At 38.5% G+C, this 9,970-nt stretch overlaps 1 pseudogene; it reads left to right on the forward strand.

Annotated features, from left to right (window-relative positions):
- Positions 1 to 768: 768 nt before the first annotated feature.
- LOC102864988 lies at positions 769 to 1,653 on the forward strand (annotated as a pseudogene).
- Positions 1,654 to 9,970: the final 8,317 nt, after the last annotated feature.

Below are 9,970 nucleotides of genomic sequence, written 5' to 3' on the forward strand. Positions count from 1 at the left end.
GCAAATTCAACACCTCCACCTACCTCACCCTGATTTTTCAGATAGAAGCTAAATGTGTTAATTATTTGCACCATTCAGAACTTCATTTAACCAAATAGTGACTATGACAGAAGCATTAAAGATAAATACCTTTAATGAATCTAAAAAAGCCAACACAACTAAAGCACACAAGTTACCTTTCTCTTCTGTTTGTTGCTCATTAGATGCTACAAAGATGCCTGATAAGGCTCTTGAGTCAGGATGTTGCAGTGCTGAAATGCACATTGGACTTTTGTAGCCTGGTGCCTATTTTATAGCACCTCATTATTACTCTGGAGTTCGAAAGAAAGGTTAGCACCAATTTTATAAACTTTCTGGTGCCTATTTTATAGCACGTCATTATTACTCTGGAGTTCGAAAGAAAGGTTAGCACCAATTTTATAAACTTTCTGTAAGAGTATAGTGTGAGGTATCCCCACAGTATACCACAGGCAAAGCTGAACTCATTGCCATTGAGTTGAGTCATGATCTCTCTGAATACGGAATGTAGAACTTCACCATAGTGTAGAGAAAATGTTTTACTTCCACAATATACCACAAAACAACCCATGGTTATATAAGTAATTCATTTTCACAATATTCTGAAATAAATGTCAACAGGAACAACTTGGAACTGAGATGCAAGACAAGAATCAAGAAAGAGGCTGTGATTCCATCCTGCGCGCCTGTTCTCTGTAACAGTGCTGTTTTATTGCCGTCCTCTCCCACATAAACGTGAGCCACCAACCCATGGAAGATTCTATGGATATGGACATGAGCCCCCTGCGGCCCCAAAACTACCTTTTCGGTTGTGAACTGAAAGCTGACAAAGATTATCACTTTAAGGTGGGTAATGATGAGAATGAGTACCAGTTATCTTTAAGGATGGTCAGTTTAGGGGCTGGTGCAAAGGATGAATTGCACATTGTTGAAGCAGAGGCAATGAATTATGAGGGCAGCCCAATTAAAGTAACACTGGCAACTTTGAAAATGTCTGTACAGCCAACGGTTTCGCTTGGGGACTTTGAAGTAACACCACCTGTCATCTTATGATTGAAGTGTGGCTCAGGGCCTGTGCATATAAGTGGACAACACTTAGTAGCTGTGGAGGAAGATGCAGAGTCAGATGATGTAGAGGAGGAGGATGTGAAACTCTTAAGTATATCAGGAAAGAGATCTGCCCCTGCAGGTGGTAACAAAATTCCACAGAAAAAGGTGAAACTTGCCACTGATGAAGAGGATGACGATGATGATGATGATGACGATGAAGATGAAGGTGATGAGTTTGACGATGATGAGGCTGAAGAAAAAATCACCAGTGAAGAAATCTATATGGGATACTCCAGCCAAAAATGCACAAAAATCAAACCAGAATGGAAAAGACTCAAAACCATCAACTCCACGATCGAAAGGACAAGAATCTTTCAAAAAACAGGAAAAAACTCCCAAAACTCCAAAAGGATCTAGTTCTGTAGAAGACATTAAAGCAAAAATGCAAATAAATATAGAAAAAGGTGGTTTTCTTCCCAAAGTGGAAGACAAATTCACCAATTATGTGAAGAATTGCTTCCGGATGACAGACCAAGAGGCTATTCAAGATCTCTGGCAGTGGAGGAAGGCTCTTTAAGAAAATAGTTTGTTAAAACAGTTTGTTAAAATTTTCCATCTTATTTCATTTCTGTAACAGTTGATATCTGGCTGTCCTTTTTTATAATGCTGAGTGAGAACTTTCCCTACCGTGTCTGATAAATGTTGTCCAGGTTTCTTTGCCAAGAATGTGTTGTCCAAGATGCCTGTTTAGTTTTTAAAGATGGAACTCCACCCTTTGCTTTGGTTTTAAGTATGTATGGAATGTTATGATAGGACAAAGTAGTAGCAGTGGTCAGACAAATGGAAATGGTGGGGAAACAAAAGTATACATGTGAAATAAACCCAGTATTTTAATAAAGTAAAAAAAAAAAAGAATCAAAGAATCAAGAAAGCACCATCAGACATCTTAGTATTTCACAGTAATGATTTTCCCCTGTAGTTTTATTTGTTCATCTAGGCAAAAGAAAATAAAATATTGAGCTGTACCACCACACCTGTGGGCTGGAGGGAACAATGGTAAGGGGCAAAATGGGAATGGAGGGAGCTGCTGGTTGAGTAGAAACCTTTCCAGATGCACTGAAGGAATTGTACTCCTTCTTCAGCATAGGAAATACAGTCAAGTGAAACTTCTCATGGAGGGACAAGAAGCATCCAATGGCTCTTTCACATTCCAAGAATTTCATTTCAGAGGTGGCTGTTTAATATGGATCATCCATGCTGAATAAAAAACAAGAGATTATGAATCAAGCTAAGCAGCTTAGAAAGTAAAGTGTTAGCAGTAGGGATGCAAAATAGACACACTAGTTTGGAGGTTCATGTGTGAAGCCTTTGGATTCTGAAAGGTGGGTTCTTGTTTCTGTTGAGAGTTGGGTGTGGATCCTTTGGTTGTTTTTATTTTGTTCACAACCATGTGTGAGCTGATTGGATTTGCAGGATTTGGCTAACAATAAACTTGTGTTAATTGTGATCAGAATGAATATTCTTCTAAGTGGTACAGCACTGGTCTGTCAACTTGCTGTACTGAGGTAACTTGGGGTTGCAGTGATAAATGAATGCTGTGCTACTGCTGTGTTAAATGCCATAATGGTTTCCCATGGAGGACAGTTTTAGGTGAAGCTCCCAGATTAAGACAGGCTTGGAAGTAGGAATGGCCTCCACTTCCTAAACAACATCCTTCTATAAACTCTATGAACTTAGAGAAACGGCAATAATTATAGCACAGGGTTCCGGTCTTTTGTTCATAGATTCACTGAGTCCTGCTTGACTTGATGGCATTTAACAACAACAACAAAGTAGAGATGAGATTACATTCACTAACAGTGAGAAAGGGAGTGAAGAAACCATCTTTCAGTTGGGGTTGGGAGAGCACCCTAAAACAATACTTCTCACATTCTTAGGTGCAAACCACCCAGAGATTGTGTGAAAATGCACTCAATTCAGTAAATGTTGGCTTGTTGTTGTTAGGTGCTCATAGTTGAGTACAACTCATAGTAATCTTACAAACAACAAATCTGAGCACTGTCCTACCTTGTGCCATCTGGATAATCTCTGGCACTTGAAATTTATTGCCAGTCACTGTGTACATTTGGGATAAGAGAAAACTACGATTCTGTCTTTCTCACAATCTCACCCTTCAATATCTTTGCCTATGCTACTAGTCTGCACACTGCACTTTGAGAAATCTTTCAAACACAGATTTTGCCTCCAAATCTAGTAACTTCGAAGGACATTTTAGGTAGATTTTTGAATGGTAAAAAGCCAGATAAGTAAACAAAGGCATGCTCAAATGAGAGTAGAAATCAGAGAAAGCCAAAACTTATGAACTATGTTGGTAGTAAAGCCTAATCTTGAGAAAATCAGATTTAAAGTGATGGTGACATGTTTGTTGTTGTTGTTGTTGTGTACCATCAAGTCAGAACTGACCCCTAGCTGATCCTCTGTCAGGTTTTCAGAGGCAGTTATCATTAGGAAGAGATTGTCCATCCTTTTCCAGAGGAGCAGGTGGTGAGTTTGAACCATGTGCTTTTGGGATTGCAGCAGAGCTTCTTGCCACTAGACCACCAGACACATGTAGATCCATGAAATAAATGGCAAATTTTTCTGTGGTACAATTGTCTCATATTCTTGGAAATGACAAGGGAGAACCAAATATGGTGTGTTTTACTAGCACCTGTCAAAGAAAGAATCAGATTTTGAGATGGCTTTCATGATGAACTGTCAGGGTAAACCACAGTTCAGCAGCTGCAAATGTGCTTGCCAATACAGAGGAAAAAAGTGTCTCAGAAGACAGAATTTCATGTAGACCCTCCTCTGAGGTTGGCATCGTATCTTCCTGTGTATCTTGGGTGTAGCTTTTACCCAGGCAGAATTTAGACATTAGAAACCAAATGAGGTGATAAACAGAACTAGTTTGCAGAAGAGTCAAAATAACCTAGCCGGAGTTGAAACCACAAATACCCAAGGAGTCAGCATTCACCAAACAAAAGCTTATAGGAAGAAGTGTATAGAACTGCGAGAATTAGCTCAATTTTTTTTTTTAAAAGATGTAGTTTTTAGTGTGATGGTGTTTTTAAGCCTCTGGCTTCTAGAAATATACTTACATTCTTCTACCCCACCCTTCCTCAGTGCCAAAGCACAATGGTTTCAGTTGGGGGTGGGGGGAAATCACATTATAATGGGAAGAGGGTGTCTAAAATTGAGAAATCTAACTTGGGAGTCAAGAATCTTAAATTTGAAAAGCACAGGAGTCAAGAGCATCACCTTTGGTTGTAGATGGCTTCAAATCTCAGCTTTACCATTTATTCAATGATATTGATCTATTTTTCTATGCTTCTGCTTCTATACCTTTAAAAGTAGGGGTATTATCAATTAACAAGCTCTAGAATTACACTGAGACCTTAAGGGGGAGAAGTGAGGCTATTAATAGGACTATAAGCAATAGATTTGCTTATAGACAATATAATAATTTCAAGCATGTAAAATACTCAGAACCCAGTTTGGAACAAATGTTTGACAACTGTAACAAGCATAATAATAGCTTTGCCATTAGCTTAGAGTCTATAATCATTTCATTAGCTCAACTATAAAATAATATGAATGCTATATCTGCTGAGATCCTTTTTCAGACCTAAATTTATCTACTTCTTTGAATTAAAGTTACCTTGGTCAAAAGAGAAATGTTTCAAAGGTAACCAGGCAAATAACTCTTCTTTGAATCTCTGGTGATGCATTTCAAGACCTGTGTTGATGGGATCAGCCTTCTCTACCAACCTTTTCCATGACTCCTCTATGCACAGTGTCTCTAGACTGTTTTACACCTAACCCTTGAACATCCCTTTTATAATCCTACTACAATACTTTTTAAAAAAAAAAAAACCACACAACTTTATACTGGTTTACGTACTATTTTACTTCCCTCCTCTAGATTTTCTTTCCTCCATCTCCCCACCACATTTCAATCTTATCCATCCTTCAAAAATCCAAACCCAGGTTCCAATTGCTTTATAAGATCTTCTTTGACCACCAAGCCAAATAGTTCTTTACTTTCTCCAGTACAGAATCCATTGGCATTACCAAACTTTGCCTTATATTAAGCTAAGATTTTTTTTTTCTTTCTGTCTCCCCAACTAAATAATAACCTCCCTTGGGCAAGGACAAGGATTTACTCCTCTTGCTGTCTCAGTAAAGCTGAGCATCAGTCCAACACAAAGGTGTTCAATAAACAGCTGTTGATTCTTTGTAAAAATCAGTGAACCATTAAACTTAATATGACAATTAGTTTAATGTAGTAATTAATATTAAACTTCTTCCTCTCAGCACCTCTTTAAGAGGACATCTAATAACACTGAAATTTTTATGCTTCTGTTTAGTGGCAATTATAGTACAGGTGATTCCTGTGGTCAGAAAATAGCTCTGGGTAGATTGTGCCAGAAAAAACTTTCACTCTGTCCATGCAGGAAGGCATTATCCAAAGGAAGGCATGGATTTACTTATGTTTATTTATTAATCTGTAGTAAACAGTTTCTTGGGTTGTTCACATAAGCGTGGGATTCCTTACTAACCTGTGGTGAACTGTTTAACCACTGGTGAAAAACATGTGAATCTGTCTACCACAGATACATCAACGTGAGTAAGCCCATGCTTACTTCGCTTATTTGCCAATCCAGCCCAGTGTGGGTGTGAGCATAAACGGAATCTCATATCTGTGGGTTCCCTTCTCACAGAGTAAAGAAAGTCAACTCAGAGGCTGATGACCTTAACTATCCTGTTATAGAGCGGATAATGTAATAGCAAAATATAATTTTGGTCTGATGCCAAAATTATTCAGTTACCCACTAATTGGATTTTTTTTCACTCAAGGCCAAATTTTTTTAAAGCAGTGAGAGTATATATTCTACCTCTAATTTCTCAACCTCACCTCTTCTCTATTATTACCAATGGTTCTGGCCATCTAACTTCTGACATGCCTCAATATTAGAAATAGTCTGTTCTCTGATACCCTTGTTATATCCCATGGAAACAGAATTTACTGGTTTTCCTGATAGCATATGAAACCCTGTTCATTTCCTTCTTTTTTTAATAGTCAGGAACCCATATCCCCCTCATTTCCCTTCTACCTCTGTGCTCATTCTCATTCTCTTCTCCTTAGTCCACTTGTTAGCTATTGAGGTTCCTCTGGTCCTGTCCTCTCACCGTGTTCCTCTTCCATTCTCACACTGGACACTCTCCCTCCATGACCAGGCCTTCTCCTTTGCCAGTAGTTGCTTCCTGTAATATGAGAACCTCCATCTATACTTCTCCTGCCTGGAAGTGCCCCTTGTGATGTAAATGGTCCCAATGAACTCTAGAGGAACCACCGATGCCTGAGTTCAATCAACATGGACAAAACAGAACTCATGATCTTCACCTCTAAAACTTCCGATTCTGTCACAATGTCAATGACGTGTGAAACACTCAGGATAGCATCAGATAGAACAAATGTTTGACAACTATTTATAATAATCATAATACTAGCTCTGCCATTAGCTCAGAGCCTGTAAGAAAATTATTTCATTAGCTCAGCTACAAAGAGAATTTAAATGTAATAACTGCCAAGATCCTGGCAAAACCTTCACTAAAGGTGGGGAGTAAGGCTCTAAGAAGGGTGAGGGAGGCTGGAAGCAGAGGGATGTGCATGTGCAGGGGGAAGGGGAGATTAATTATTGGGTTGTACAATTAGATCGGTGGGAGGTGAGGGAAAATGAGTTTGTTCAAATTTGTATTTTAATTTTGTAAATAAACTAGTAGAAAATGGAAAAAATAAATAATAAATAATAAAGGTGAGGAGTAAAGAAACCATCTTTCGGCGAGCTCTGGTGGCCTAGTGGCAAGAAGCTTCACTGCAATCTCAGAGGTTCATGGTTCAAATCCACCAGATGCTCTGCTGGAGAAGGAGGAACAATCTCCTCCTGTGTCAGTCAGATCTGATTTGACAGAACACACACAAAATAATGAAATAAAAGAAAATTAAAAATAAAAAAGAAACCATCTTTCAGTTGGGTGGGGAGAGCAAGCACCCTAGAATAACACTTCTCACATTCTCAGGTGCAGACTGCCCAGGGATCCAGCAAAAATGCGTTTAATTCAGTAAATTGGGGTTGTTGTTAGGTGCCACTGAGTTGAGTACAACTCATAGCGACCCTACGAACAATAGATCTGAACCCTGTCTGAACCCATTCTATCCTTATACTTCCTGACATGCTTAAGCTCAAGAATCTGATTCTTCCTTTGACAAAGGCTACTAAAACACACCATATTTGGTTCTCTTTTGTCATTTTCAAGAATATGAGATAATTGTTCTACAGGAAAAGGAGCCATTTATTTCATGGACCTAGAGGTACTACCATCTCTTTAAAATCAGATCTTCTCAGGATCAGACTTTACTAACATCATTCATGAGTCTTGGTTTGCTCTGATTTCATCTCCCAAATAATAAACCAGTAAATGGTATTGCGACTCACTGACTCTCAGATCAGAAATGCGACAACTTCTTGATCTTTCTTCCAGTTAATTACTAACCATAATCTAGTGATCTTGCCTCCTTTTATTTCATGAAGCCATTCTTACTACTACTATTCCTCCAGACAAGCCCCATCAGCTCCAACCTAATGCACTTCAAATGCTTCTAAAGCGTTCTTCTTGCCTCCAGTCTCTTCCACCTGCCGTGTGTGCCATATGATTATTCTCATAAAATGCAGGTTTCAGCATGGCACTCACCTGCTGAAACCCCTTTCAACAGTACCCCAGAGATTTCAAAAGAAAGCTCAGATTTCTTTCTATGGGTTTATGAGTAATTTTGTGATCTGGCCTCTGATGTCTTCATTTCCCCAAGTTTCTCTTTTACATGCTAAGTTGCAGCTCACTGAACTAAGAACTACTTGATGAGAAGCTGTAATTGGTTAGTTTGTTGTCAAACATGCAACCTCCTCAAGGATTGTTTCAATTCCAGCATTTTTCAAAGGAGCTCAGATGTCTAGCTGAGTACTTTGGAAGTGAAACTTGAGTCTGGTACCTTAGACCACTCGGCTGTCCTGACACTTCAGCTGTGTGCTTTGGATGTCACCAAAATATCATCTTTATACTAGTGTCCTTCCTAAATCTTCATAGCAAGTCATCAAACCCTCTGTTTGGCCTCCTTCATTCCTGCCTGATATTCCCTTTCACACAGCAACATCTTATCTTTGCATGTGGTTTCTCTACTAGAAGAAATATGAGCTTCAACATTAAACTGGAAAATTGCTTCTTTGAAGGAGTCATAGGAATCGCTGGGTGGCACAAATATTCTTGACTACTCATTGAAAGTTCATAACTTTCATGAACTTGGAGAAACGATGAAAGTTATACAAGTGTCCTGGTCTTTTGTTCATAGGGTCATTATGAGTCACCTATGACTCGACAACACTTAACAACAACAACAACAAGAACAGAGATCAGTTGGCCTACTGGACAGAAAGTGATGCTACCAAGTCAAAGGTGGGGGATTTTAATCTGCAGCCCTCAGGCCTGGTTTCAATTGGTTTTGGTCAAACATTCTTCTAAGTGGTATAGCACTGGTCTGTCCATTTGTTTACAGAGGCTGTACAGAGGAGAAACAAAGTTATACAACTGTTCAGGTATTTCTTTCATAGGATTGCTATGAGTCGTCTATGACTCGATAGCACTTAACAACAACAACAACTAGTTGAAAGGCTGGTGGTTCGAATCCATCCAGGGTGCTTCAGAGGATGTACCTGATGGTCCTCTGCTTCCAAAAAGTCATTGCCTTGGAAACCCTGTGGAGCACAGGTTTGTTCTGACACACCTGCGATTGAGATTACCTGGATGGCAAATAACAAGATCCTTGTCCACATTTTTGAAGGTTATCAGAGGAGTAAGTGTTTAACTTCTTGTTCTAGGCATTGAGAACCTGGAGTTTAGAACTGCACCTATTTATTAGGGTCTCAAGTACGTTGGTTTCTGAAGAAATCACTGTTGAATTGAATGTTTCATTAATTCATAAATTAATTAATTTAGCTCGGTCCTTATGTTCAGCTAGAACATGAACCACAATTCTTTTAACCATTGGAGAAAATGTAGTGAAAATTAGAACAACTTCTTTTACCTATTTCTGCTAGGCACTACTTGCCCATTCATTGGTTCAGCTCTGCGAGCACTAAAATACACAGTTTTAAAAGGAAATTTAATCATCTGGAAACTTTATCTGGACAAGGGTGTTAAAATCAATGTGGTGAACAATATGAATATGGTTAGTTATAATAAGAATGTCTTTATAAAGATAAAGAAGGAACCAAAAGATGCAGAAATTCCTTTATGATAAGACTTACCGTTGCTGAGACTTCTTGCCTGGAAGGAAAAAAAAAAAAAAAAGAAAGAAATTAAGAAATAGCACCAGCACAAAACTAGGTAATTCCAAAGTTTTTAAGCAATGGAAAAGGAAACAACAATAATAATAAAGGAGAAAGTGAGATTTCCACCCTCAAAATCACCTTTTGAAGTTGAACTCGTATATGTTACGTAGACCCTAACTATGTCTATGAGGATAGAAGTTTGTGGCTTCTATTTCAAATAATGAAAAACTCAGATCAGTAGATACAACAGTCCCAGTGATTCAGACACTTCTTAGAATTAAACTCCATTGTGTATACTGTTCATAAAGTCTGGAATGAAGTCTGTGGTCAGAACTAATATTCCCATTGTTTCACATTTCCTGATCTTTTTTTCCCCCTATAATTATATTTTATTAATTTTCATAAACATTTACAGAGATTTTGGGTTTCCATTCATTCATTGTTGCACTATTCTCTCTACCCTCCTCCCAGTTTGT

The sequence above is a fragment of the Elephantulus edwardii genome, unplaced genomic scaffold (assembly GCF_000299155.1).
Source record: "Elephantulus edwardii isolate Elephantulus edwardi_28Jun2011 unplaced genomic scaffold, EleEdw1.0 scaffold00057, whole genome shotgun sequence".
Taxonomy (NCBI): Eukaryota; Metazoa; Chordata; class Mammalia; order Macroscelidea; family Macroscelididae; genus Elephantulus; species Elephantulus edwardii.